Source organism: Panulirus ornatus, chromosome 43 (assembly GCF_036320965.1).
Source record: "Panulirus ornatus isolate Po-2019 chromosome 43, ASM3632096v1, whole genome shotgun sequence".
NCBI classification, from domain to species: Eukaryota; Metazoa; Arthropoda; class Malacostraca; order Decapoda; family Palinuridae; genus Panulirus; species Panulirus ornatus.
Genome location: NC_092266.1, coordinates 21191679 through 21205511, shown reverse-complemented (window position 1 = coordinate 21205511; position 13833 = coordinate 21191679). Strand labels below are relative to the sequence as shown.

Here is a 13833-nt window from a genome sequence, read left to right as displayed (position 1 = left end):
GGTCTACAGAGGAGAGAGAGAGAGTGAGTGAGTAAAGGGATAGAACATGATGGTGGTGGTGGGTCGGTTCGTATATCATATTTACGGGTGTGAAGGGTTGGCTCGCGGGGAGGAGGAGGAGGAGGAGAGATGTGTAGCAACCATCGCAGTCAGCTTGGACCGTGACGTCGCTGTTGCCACCCTTGCTGCGTCAACGCCAAGTTGTCCTGTCGACCCGTTGGTCAGACCAGCCGAAGTAGGCAGATGCCGACCGTGATGTGTGACGACAGGTCGGTCGGTCGGGAGAGAGAGTCCGTCCCCGCGGTAGATACCCTGGACGTTGGAGGCAGCGAGGAAGCTGGGATGAGACTTCGTTTTGCGTCTGCTGGTGTTTGTCTCTCTGGGTGTCTGGCGTGGGACGCTGGCGTAGCGGCGGGCCACATGTGACCTCGCTCTTAGTTTGTTTTTTGTTTTTTTCGCCATCCAAATGGGAATTCGCCTCTATAATTCATTAGCCGAGGGGTGTAAGTGCCTTAATGGCCTCTTGTGATGGTTGCACCAGTTTTCACTTTTGACCTGGTTAGACAGAAAGCTTGGGGGCCAGACTGAATCTAGTGGACACATCGGTGGGCTTGGGGGCTCGATGGGCAGGGGATATGTGTATGATCTTGTGACGGATTGGCAGTGATTTCATCACCCAAGGAAGTGAACGCCTCGACTGAAATGCTCTAGTGACACGGAAGGAAGAGATTGATTGATCATTGAAAACGCTTCATTCGTCTGGACGCGTATAATTATTTATAAATGAATAACAAAGAGAGAGAGGGAAGTGTGAAGCTCTGGCCTAGTTTGTTCATGTTGTGTCTTCCAAGTTGGGGGTCAAGGTTGAACCGGAGTTTGTGATGAGGTGGAGCGTCAGCTGGAGTGATGATTGCTCAGGTTCGGTTCCCTCAGCATCCTCGACCTACTGAGGCGGGCTCGTGTGACATGAACTGCTGCTGGCAGCGACGGGGGGGAACACATGAATGAACTTCCGCCTAACTGGTGCATGGCGATCAACCCCCCCTCCTCAACAGGGTTTCCACCCACCGTGACGTGTACCTGTGCTTCTTCCTCTCACGACTGAGTCCATCACTCGTTTTTAATTTTTCCCTGACTCACTGCTCACACTCCAGGCCACGGTGCTGAGGGGGTTATACGGCCGTGCTCAAGGGGCTAAGTGGATGGCCTGTGACCGACTGTATGTAAGACTTCCCGTGGCGCTCGTCCGTTATCCCCGAGCCTCTTGGAAGGGCGGGGGTGTGATTCCTCGGGGGGGCGTTACGGTGCCTGGTGTGTAGGTGACCTCCTGCCGCAGGAGGTGACAGTCGTGAGAGCACCGCCGTCCTCAGTGTGGTCCCCTCCCACACACCTCAGGTGCTTCTCTCTCTCTCTCTCTCTCTCTCTCTCTCTCTCTCTCTCTCTCTCTCTCTCTCTCTCTCTCTCTCTCTCTCCTCGCCTCGCCCTAAACATAGCTGTCTGTCTGGCCAAGATGGTGGATCATCTGATTTTTCACGGTTCCCGCCAACAGTTCCTTGCTTATCTTGGACTCCAAGAAATATATATATATATATATATATATATATATATATATATATATATATATATATATATATATATATATATATATATATATATATAAAGGACTTATCTAAGTACATTTTATCGATAGTTTCTTTCATAACCTGAGGTACCAGGCCACACACACTCTGGCGTGAGGCAGACATTACAGGCACTTGACAGACGTAAGTGCACAGGACAGGAGATATGATGACACCAGTGAGGTTCAGGTTCTTGCAGAAGCCCACGTACAGCGGTGGGAAGTCCTCAAGTACGTCATTGTTAAGGAACCCAGATGTACTTCTCATTATGGTTGTACACTCCTGACGTGTGTGTGTTTAAGTACTTACGAACAGTGGACACCCTTGGGTGTGTGCAAGACTTACGGACAGTTTACACCCCTGGGAGTGTGTGTAGTACCTATGGACGGTTTTACACCCCTGTGAGTGTGTAGCACCTGTGGACAATTTACACCCCCTGGGAGTGTGTAGCACCTGTGGACGGTTTTATACCTCTGGGAGTGTGTAGCACCTGTGGACAGTTACACCCCTGGGAGTGTGCAACACTCACAGGCAATATACACATCTGGGAACTGTATACATATTGTGGCCACCAAGTAAACACGGGTCTTTTAAGAGGCAGGATGTAGTGAACAACACCGATGATGTCCACCAGAGATCTTGGCTAAGGTTTACCAGAGGGTCGGACCTTCGTGCTCGCCAATAGGTCAGTACGTGTCTGTGTTCTTGCCTTTTAGCAGTACAGGACAAGGTCACAAGACCGTTCCACTCGATTCTGTTGCCAGATCGTGAAGGTCCAAGTTGTGTGACAGCACTTCTTACGTTGAGACACAAGCATCTTGTCACCTCATCTTGTAGACACATCTGTAACCCGTTATGCACGGGTCATGTTGTCCTGGTGGCTGTTGCTAGAATACCCGCTGCATGAGAGGGAGGGCAGACATAGTACATTGTACAACAACGAACAGTATTATTTCCAACAGTACGTTTGCTGCAACAGCTGTCGTAAGAAGCCTGGCGGGCAAGGATCTGTCTTGCACAACCAAATGCTAACGTCCTCTTGCTCATGTTCCTGATGGTATCAGAACAAATTTTCAGTAAGATCAAAAAAATACTTGACACGCGACTTCAGCTGAATGTTATATTGGCGATTACGTTATCCTCGTGAGCACGACCGTACGACTACAGGAGGGAGGGTGTGTTGACCTGGCCTTCGTCAGACTTTACGTTATCAGACCCAGGGGTCTTACGTAACGTCGTGTTCAAGAAGTTAAAGAGGAATTGGAATCTCTGATCGAGTGTATCACTGTACTCCAGTATTGTGCTGTGAGGCGGGAGGTGACGTCAGTGCAATGGTTGGCAGGAAATAGCTAAGAAACCAGCAGCAAGACAGTCCTATACTGTGTCAGGGCTTGTGTACCCTGCCAGGAAGATCTTCGCTGTGTTGTAGGGCTTGTATTCACTGCTGGGAAGATCTGCACTGTGTTGTAGGACTTTTGTATACCTTGCCAAGAGGATATACACCGTGTTTCAGGGCTTTTCAACCTAGTCGGGAAGATCTACACTTGTGTTTCAGGGCCTGCGTACGCTGTTAGGAAGATCTCGCCCTGCACATTTTACCTGCAGTGCCTGGCATGGGTGCATCACGCCACTCGTGCCTGACGTAGGAGCTCGTAGCTCATACGAGAGCTAAGGTTGCCCCCACGCCTTCCATAAAATATTACCTGCAGCTGTAGCTGCTCCGTTCTCTCTTGGTTAAGTAGTTGACATATATATATATATATATATATATATATATATATATATATATATATATATATATATATATATATATGTACAGAGAGAGAAAGGACCTAGGACGAGATTTTGCCACAATGGCAGGGCTAGCGCGTTGCGCTCACCGCATCTTGTTTGTTCATGAACACTTGTTCCTCGAAGCCGCTACGCGCCTACCATAAATGTCGATCCGAGGTTGATCAGGGACCGACATCGGCCATTTAATCGTTTTCTTTTACGCGTGTCTGCAGGTACCTCTCTTATATCTCCTTTTATCACATTGAATTGTCTTTTCCAGCTTCTTCGCCCGACTCTCGTACGTGTTTGCCTGATATGAGCGTACAGTGTTCCCGGGGCATGACTGCCGACTTGATTCTATATCTCTAAGCTCAACGTGATAGGCTTCTGTATCCGTGAGATTCCATTTGACGTGCTGTTCGTGCTGCCGTGTCTAAACTCTCATGATAAAGAGACAGAGAGATATTCATGTAGATGTCCCCACCGTTTATAATGGCAAATATACGTGGGTGACAATGATATTGATTATATTGAAGTGATGAAACTTTATTTTTTTAAGTTCCACTTCATAACGATCAAGAGTTGTCATAATGTTCCACTGAGAAAGACATATACCCGTAACGGTTTAATTTAGAATTCACTACGAAAGTCTTAGGATAAAGTTTAGTCATGTAGAGATATTACTTTGTACCAACGGAAGAAATGTGTTGGGAGGGTGGATTGGTTTCAGTAAAACTGCTATGATATTTCATAAGAGAATATTTCTGATGGCAGTATAGTAATATTCAGGTTATGAATGAAAAAAGTAATAAATATTTGTTATGTATGGCAGATATTAGTTTTTTTCATACATATTCGCTATTTCCTGCGTTAGCGAGGTAGGATCAATAATAGAGGAGTGAGCCTTAGAGGAAATATCCTCACTTGGCCCCATTCTCTGTTCCTTCTTTTGGAAAATTGAAAACGGAAGGGGAGGATTTCCAGTCCCCTGGTTTATTTATACAAGTTTGATGAACTCTGTGTTTTATTGAGTATATGAAATTGTCTCAGTCGTTATTCTTTCTTGTGGATTTAGATTTTTTTTTTTTTTTTGTAACGGAGACAATATTAGTTGCCATTGTTATTACTGTTGTCTGAGGGATTCCCATGGTGAGTGGCTGGCTCCCGTGGAGAGAGGAAAGGATCGTCATTCTCATTAATTTCACCGTTAGTAAACGTATGCAGGCTTTTTTCGAGGCTTTGCCTACACTGGAATAATGAAGTTCATGTTCGGAATATTTTCCCTGTGTGGTAGACGGTGCTTTATATAAAGATCATGGTGAAGGCTGTTAAAAAGAGAGGAACCTATGAAGTAATGATTGCACTAGAGTGGAGAGTTTGAATTGTAGTATAAGAGGGTATAGTAGAACGGTAATTGTGAAGGATCATTGTGATCACTATTTGTTTGTCATGAGGAGAGAGTTATACACTCGTAAATATATAACCACAGCGCCAAGCCATGTATTATAGATCACTTTTGATATCTTTGTCCTACGCAGAGCATTTGCGGGTCTGAATCGTAAACTTTAGTTAGCAGTAATTCATGCCAGGGAAAAAAGAAAAAAAAAAGAGTGGAAAGCTTGCCATATCAGCCACCTAATGTGGGATACTGCGGAGGGTAGCAAATGTTGACGTGAAGGACAGATATCAGCCATTCTCCAAAAGAGTTCGTCATTTCCATGTTCCTATGTGGAGTGCATCCGTAGAGTAGTGAAGTCTTTTAAAATGGGTCTTATCTTTGTATAACACTCACACATAGGTCATCACGAGCCCGCCTGAGGTTGGATCCGCCAAAGTTCGAATCCTGGGCGCGCCAGTTAGCCCACACCCGACCTAGGTGTTCATCCTCGGGCTCTTGAAAGGACGTATTCTATTTACGAGGCAGAGGAGGCGTAATTTAGGGTGGAGCTGACAAATTGTTTGTAAAGGAACACTAAGGGATAGATACTTTTCCGTTCCGAAGCATCACTCTTGGCAGTGTGACGTAGTCATAAGTTTGCATTGGTAATCCAGTATGTGTTCATCGATAACAACGAGTAGAGGTATTAACCACTTGAAATTGACCCTTGAGTAGTAAGTACACACCCTCTAATAAATGTTTGGTCTTTTCAAGACGACTACGAATTCGTAAGTCTTATATATCACTTCATGTGAGACACCTCTGATCTTTATGTAACCCTTGCAAAACACAGTAAACTTCAGCTTAATTATGTAAACCTTGCAAAACACAGTAAACCAGCTTAATTTTGATTAGCAACAGGTTTCAGACTATATTTTCTTATAATGCTCAAAAGAAACAAAAATGTAATGAAATTGATATACTGCTAAATAGTTTGAAAATTGATATGAAATCCAAGTAATAAACTGTGTTCATTACCGAAATCTGATTTCGGTAACCACTTCATAGCTTGATAAGTACAGTGATTTAGGGTGGAATAGCGAGATTTGGTTGTTTGGATGGAATGTAGGCTTTAAGCAGCCTATCACCCACCAGAGTAATTAAGGTCGTCAGTGTCGTTATAACCATCAGGCGAAAAATCTTGAACAACCCACAACTTGTCTTCAAAAAATTGTCGGCGAACGTTACGTTTGAGTGGCTGTTCCTTCCCAACAGTCATTTCTTCCGAGCTTCTTTTAAATAGATTTCTCAGGTGCTTGCACAATTGAATGTAAAATAATTTGTACACTTTAATTGTGGTAGTGCAAGTGCAGGCACTTTTACCCAGGGAATTTCATACAAATAGGATTGAGGCCTAATACGTCATGGTTGGGAGGCCCACCTACATGGTTGTGTCGAATTTGTGCATATGTTGTACTGACAGAATTAACTTAAGATATTCCTTCACCTTTGTTCAAGGGTGAGAAATTGTATCCTCGAGATTACTGGCAGTAAAATCTGCAAGCGGATATTCGCAACGGGTGTTACTCCAGAATTGATTATATGTCTTATTTCTTCAGTGAGGTGACGTTTACGTCGCCGAGTTACTTTGGAACTAATGGATTTCCTCATATCCATTTTATATTTGTCATATTTAACGTTCCGAAACCACAGCCTCTTGTACACAGCCAGGCCCATCAGGCCCATGGTTCATATGCCATGGTTCAGTTCATTGACAGCACGTCGCCCCCCGTATGCCACATCACTCTTATCCAATATATATATATATATATATATATATATATATATATATATATATATATATATATATATATACATATATATAATATATATATATATATATATATTATATATATATATTATATTATATATATATATTATATATATATATTATAATAATATATATATATATATATATATATATATATATATATATATATATATATATATATATATATATATATATATATGGAAATCCCACATAAGTTGTTAGTGTACGTCTTCCATTTTATGGTGTGATACCTCGGTGGGTAAATACGACAGTACCTTGCCGTCCGGAGGCTACTCTGAAGACCGTAGTTGCCTGTAACTTGAGAAAAACGGACCGAATAAAAGTTTCCTAGATTTACCAACGTGGTTCTCTGCTCAGAGGAAGTAGGAGCGTGAAGGGCATAAGTGGGCCCTCGGCATCGTGAGGGTTTTGCCTTTACGTTAGTGTGATGGATGGGTCATTTTCGAGCGTGTGTGGGCATGGAAGTGATAGAGTAAAGGCAGGAGCGTGATTGGTGGAGGTGCCAGAAGGTTACTCTGTGGGAGGAGTTAGATGACTAGCAGGTATTGGTATTATTACAGGAACGTATCTTTCATGTACATTTTGTACTTTCTCGTTATGTATCATGGTAATTTTGAAGTCAAAGCGGCAACTCCGTATTTTGCCACGCAGGAATCGCTGTCAAATTGTATTCGAAATAGAGTAGTTGGCATCTGTGGCGCGGTCTCAAGGTGTCCACGTTCCCCGTGTGGGGACGGTACAATTGACTGGCAGGTGTGAGGGAGTACGGTCGTGTGTGTATTGAGGCGGTCTGGTCTGGTCGCTGGTAGCCTGTACCGAAGGCTCTCCTTTTGGTATGCACAGTTCCACCTCCTGTGTTCATAGTTTGTCGGGACAGATGTGATTTTAGAGACCATGAGTAACATTCAGTGAAGGGAATGTAATGAGGAAAACTTTATAATGTGGTGACAGTGGAAAATATAATGAAGTGAGGAAGAAAATGTGAAGCTGCTGTTATGAGCTGAACTCCGTTGATCTCCTCCGGATACAGAAAACATTGTGTTTGTTGTTATTTAAAAGAAAAAAAAGCAAGATTGTGTATAATGATGGTTAAGTGAATAATGATGATGTGTCTGGTGGCAGCAGGGTGCGGGTGTGTGATAAGTGAATACCAAGTTCATGCTGTAGGACCTGCTACTACTCCGTATGAATATTTATGTAATACTTGGGGTAAAGTATTGACCCTAAGTGATGTCCAGGTTTCGGTGGGTGACTATTTTAACCAGGAATTGTTCATGCAAGTGATCAGTACCTCAGTATAAGTTGTTGGTGGCGATTGGCACGCTGAAGGCGTTACATCAGCAGAAAGTTTTCTGCACACGAAGGATGAGGGTGCGTGACGTGTGTGGTGGTGGTGGTGGTTGCTGGTTGTGTCTTGGTTGGGCAGGACAGTCAGTATCCAAGCTGGTTGGTCCCTGTGGGGCATCCCGGGCCACAATTGGCTGGCTTCCTCAACCTCTGTTATATTAAGGGATTTTTAACTGTTTATTTTGATATTTTTTTTCCTGCTTTGTTACGACGACCTTAGAGTGAGGGTAAATACTGCTGCTCTTTCATGTTTTTGCCCATGTTTACTTTTTTTTTTAAGGGGGTAGAGATGTTTACTCCAGTCTTCCTCTCTCTCCGTAGCTTTGGGTCGATGACCGCTTGTCTGCGTTTGTTTGATGATATCTTCTTTGCCAGACTTTTAACTTATAAATCGCATATTTTTTCCTTGTTTTTTTGTATCACAGTAATAGGTCATCATGTGGCGATGCTTGTCGTTAGGTTAGATACTTATGTTTTAACCTGTTGATTGCCAGGGTCAGTAAGGCCGTCAAAGTTCATCCTCCAGTCGAAAAAACTGTGAACACTTTCTTCAGGTGTTGAAGATGATTTCACGATCATAGACACTCTTGAAAATATCTCATTTTATTGTTCACCTTCTTATACTTCAGTTTTTATGACACCTGGTTTTCTGAGGTTTATTTTGTTGTTTTATGCTTAAAAGTTGTAGTCATTATCTTGTATGGAAAAGCTTCTGACAAGTTTGTCTTTATTGCTTTTTAATATATATATATATATATATATATATATATATATATATATATATATATATATATATATATCACTTTTTCCAATTTTGGTTATATTTCTGTCTCTGCAGTTAGCATTTGTCATATTCCTCTGCTCTGACTTACTTTTATCATTTAGGTGCGTGTGAATGTAATGTTATGAGATTGTAAACAATATTAACATAATCTGCCAAACTAGAAGTGAACTGGCCCTGCTTTCCCGAACTTAACGGGGAATTAGTAAAGTTGTCCCTAAGCCGGCAGGGTACGTGGTAAAATTGGTTTCACGCCGATAAATTTCCTTTGTGCATATCTCCTTAGGGCTCGGATTAGTTTGGAGTTCAGGTAGTTTTGAATCATATTTTGTCGTTTGCAAAACTTATGTAATGTACAAAGAATGGAAAAGCTTTGGGGAGGTGAGGGGGGGGGGGTAGATGCTGCAGAGTGGATCTGGTAGCATGTGTACATGGAATCATTAAGGAGTGGATCTTCTTCAGTATAAGGGTAAGATCTAGTGAAAATTGGAGCGGAATATATCTCTTTAGTTAAGTTGATAAGTTGTGTGGTGTGGGATGAAAGTTACCCCCCCCTCCTCCCCATTTCTCTAAATAAATAGATTCATAAATGGTTAGGTCAAAGACAGAGGTGTGTATGATCATTAGAAGTATTTTGTTTTTTTTACAGGTTCCACAGAGTTAGAGGTGAAAAGTATAGAGGTAAAAGTATTCCAGTGAAGGATGCTGTGGTACGACAGTAGATATACCTTTCTTTTATTTGGGTTTCTGTGATGTGCATTGTGACATGATTGTGTAAAAGAGAACGTGATTCTTTAAGGCACCACGATAGCGAGTTAAATAAAAACTTGAAGGAAATAGAGATAGAAAAACTTCGTGTCGGACGAGTTACCTGAAATTGTATGTACTGAATGATTATCTTAAATGGAGTAAAGTACTTGTTGATTTAGAGCGTGGTGGGTTGAGGAACACGAGGGTTTAATACACTGTATTTTTAAACTTCGTGATGCTTCTGAAAGGGAAAAATAAGTTCAGCAATCTTGGATCTAGATAAGATATACCGTAAATATGAGTGCCCTTTATTATGTCATGATTTCTGTGATGAACATAGAAGACATTTGTACGTTGAGAGCTTTTGAAATGGAAGTAATGCATGTGTGAAACTTAAGTGAAGATTTGATTGGGTTGATTTAAATCAGAGAGTGCGTCGTGTGACTTCACACTGATCATTTGATGATCCTTATTGTCATAAATTGGTACTGAGATGAGAGCTAGGTATACCTTGGGGTGGGATGGTAGCGGTGTAATGCTTAGTCGTAGTGGAACTGAGAGGAAGCTGCCATGGTTGCTGGGTGTAAATTATACTGTACTGTGGCCTGAAACAGAGGAGGTGGGTAGTAGACTGGTGAATGTGAGTAAATGCAAAAGTTGTGTCTTGATAGGCTGGGATTTTGGTGTCGTTGAAAAACGAACTGAAATTGTGGATGAGTTTAGATATTTAGATGTGAGGTTGAATTAGAGTGGTCGTGGGAACGTTTGAGATCAGAGTCTTGCAGGAAGAAAAATTGCAGTTTCACTGAAAGCGCTTGGTAAATAGGAGAACAAGTTAAGTAGAGTAAGCTTGCATGAAGGCTTGAGCACAAGTCGGAGCTCAGATGTATGGATGGAAAACTTGTTTCTTTACATCAGGCTGGATAAAGTATAGGAACAGTAGAGATGGTTAAACCTGTATTGTATAGCCGGAATTAGGATGATTGATAGAATGATGGTCTAAGGAGAGTATGTGGTGTAAAGAACTCGTTAAAAAAAATGTCGCGTAGTTGAAAGTCTTTTCGGTGTGGCCATGTAGTTCAGTCAGAGGAAGGTATGCAGTAGTAGAGGGAGGAGAGGTAGACCACGGAAGAGGTGGATGGATGGATGCAGTTAGAGAATTGATCTTGTTTACGTACGGGTGAGTTACGTGAATATGCCAGAGGAGTGACTGAGATGGGATGCAGTTTTGTGCGCGAGGATGGTGTGAATAGAAACGTTGCTCTCACTTGAATAGGATGTAAAGTGGAAAACTAGTGTAAGTATGGAAATTTACGTTTCACCCCAACATGTTGGGTATGTGATATGCGGAGGCTGTATGTAACCTGATGCACCTACATGAAATTGAGAATAAAGTTGTTTGCACTAAGGGAAAGAGAGGCTGAGGAAAGTGTGGCTGGTGACAGTAATTGTGGTGGTATGACGGGGAGGAAAAGATAGGCCGAGGAAAGTATGGGTAGTGACTGTAATTGTGGTGGTGTGATGGGGACGTATGTATTGGAGATTGATCTTGTGTGGTAGTATAATGGTGATGAATGTATTGGAGTTAGCTGTAGGTTAGTGTGGTTTGGGAAGGGAGGGGCGATTCTTCGTACACACAGACTCGTAGCTGTGTGTTGCTGACTCGGTGAACCTCATGTGCTTCGTAATGTCTGTGTTATTGCATATTGAGAATCATGTGAGCTAAACCTTCCCCACCCACATGGCTCTTAAGAGGAGACGACAGTGCGACGCATGAGTATGACTGATGGCTTAGTGTCCTTTCATCTGACTCCCTAGTAATGGTCGGAGGTCGTAGGGTAGAGTCTCATGCATCTGGGTTTAATGAGCTTTTATTCAGTGGAGAGTTAACAAAAATGGCCGGTATGATCTCATCCAACGTATGAACAATAAGACAAGTAATCTTTCTACAAAATCTTTGATATGAAAATGAAGAAAGAAAAGCTTAAAAACTGTCTATTGTCATAATGACTTAAGAAATATATATATATATATATATATATATATATATATATATATATATATATATATATATATATATATATATGCATATGTGTGTGTGTGTGTGTGTGTGTGTGTGTGTGTGTGTCTGTGTGTGTGTGTAGAGTGATTTATCCCCCAGATGGGAATACGGTCATCTAGCATGTAAAGAACATCATTCTTGGGTTCATTTTGTCAACATATTTTGTTGCTGACTTCTAGCTGTGCGAACTCAAGACCTACAAAACCACTGTAAGGTATGGTTCCAGACTGATTTGTTGCAGTAGACCTTCCAAGCCATTGTAAGGTGAGGTAGATATCCCAGACCGAGCTGTGGGGATAGAAAACTTTGAAACTATCGTAATGTATACGTATGTAGGGTCCCAGACCAAGCTGAGGGGTTAGAAGAACTCCTAACATGTCGTAAAGTTTACGTAAAGTAAGGTAGAGTTCCAGACCTATCTCTGACAGTAGAATACCTCCGAAACCATGGTAAGGCAAGGTAAGGTCCCATACTTATCTGTAGTGGTAGAAGACATCCGGAACCATGGGAAGGTAAAGTCTCATGCCTATGTATGACGGTAGAAGACCGAAACGCGTCGTAAGATTTACGTAAGTCGAGAGAAAGGTGTTCAGTTCCGCCAGCGAGGCAGGTAAGAATGATCTTGGTAGAGCTTGGTGTAGCCACGCCCTCCCAGTGGCCTTGTGGTGTACCCTCGGCCCCCACTACACACACACACACCCAACACTATTATGATGCATAACCATAACCAAGCCCAAAGCTGCCGAGCTGCTTTTTTTTGTGTTTGTTTTCTGCTATTTGTTATCCCCCTCAGGCTCGACGGTACACCCATTGGGTGTGATAGCCTTAGCCTTTTGCCTAACCCATATGGCTCAAGCTAGACCATTGCACGTCGTACACGAGGGGTTTATTATTGTGGATGTTGATATCTAGGGAAGCCAGCGGGATTGAGGCGAGGGCTGGTTGATTTGAGTCCAGCACCTACATACAGATACACAGGACGGTGTGGCTTTGTGGGGAACAAGGGCAGGGAAGCAGTACCCGGGGCCCAAGCCAGTCAGTGTTTGGCCTTGTTCAGCAGCAGTGGTCCGACGCCACCACTACCACCACCGCCAACTGCCGCATCCCACTTCTCCCTCGCACGTCTGTCCAACTCTCCATTTCTCTCTCCTTTTTTTTTCTACCTCCGCCACTCCTCCTGCTGTGCTGTTTACCAATTGATGTGCCTATCATTCCTAATTGTGGTTTTTGCTCTCAATAATCCTTTGATCGTAATTTTTTTTCCCCATCTGACGTGAAATTTCCTCTCTCAAGTTGTAATATTTGTTTCCCTTTTCTTTCTCCACCGTTGTTTATTTTGTACCGCTCACCTCCCCCGTGATCTTGTTGCTCTGTCCTTGGCCTGGTAGGCGCCAACCCTCTTCCCCTCTCCCACGAAGGCCAATAGGGGTCAGGCTAGTCATTTTGGTCAGCAGTTTATGTGATCAAGAAGGAGGTTGTGGATCATATCATGTTGTGTGGCATTATGTTGTGATGGTGGGTGGGGTTGGGGGGGGGATGTGTGCAAGGCGCCATGTCTTCGTAGCTGGGAACACCGGGTTATCCAGAGGATTAAACCTACCTCTCCACGATGTCTGGACACCGGGTCATCCACATCCATGATCATTACACCACGTTGTTAGAACACCGGGTCATTCAGAGCCATGACCCACCTCTCTGCTGTTGGGGTCAGAATATTCACTTGGGTCATCCACGTGGAGCCAGGATAACTACGCTACAGTGCCCAAACACCAGGTCAACTACGCTACAGTGTTCAAACACCAGGTCATCCACAGCCGTGACCACTAAACCACGGTGTCAGAGCACTGGGTCACCCAGAGACACCAACCACATCACCACCGGGTGTCGAGTCATGACCACCGTATCACGGTATCAGAGATCCCCGTGGGACGCCTTATAACCCTCGCTGGTACCGCTGTATCAGCACATGATGTAGTAGTATGGTGGTGGTGTGGATGATGAGGAGGTCGGTGTGGCCAGGTGATGGTGGTGTGGCCTTGATGAAGGCGCGGCGGCGCCGGGCTGGTGATCTTCCGTGCCTGCCGGCCATCAACACTCACACCCCACCATAACGCTGTCACCGCTTCCCGCCCCTCCGCCACCCCTCCGGATCATGTTGCCCAGCACTGTACTTGCTCCTTATGATGTTAGGAGAAGCTCCACGTACAAATGGTTTTCTGCAACCACCCATACCACACAAACAGTGTACAAAAAAATGAAAGGTGTCACATA

General features: G+C 43.4%; 1 protein-coding gene across 7 annotated transcripts in view; it reads left to right on the top strand.

Annotated features, from left to right (window-relative positions):
* Positions 1–13833, top strand: part of trc (Serine/threonine-protein kinase tricornered) — a 262213-nt gene that overhangs the window by 147676 nt on the left and 100704 nt on the right. Inside the window, exon 1 of one of the 7 annotated variants that reach the window (XM_071687188.1) lies at positions 7344–7455. The exons of 5 other annotated variants lie outside the window; for them this stretch is intronic. The gene's annotated coding sequence lies outside the window, so the exon portion shown is untranslated. Of the gene's footprint in view, positions 1–7343; positions 7456–13833 lie in introns of those variants that run through there. One more of the 7 variants, XM_071687190.1, reaches the window with a different exon arrangement.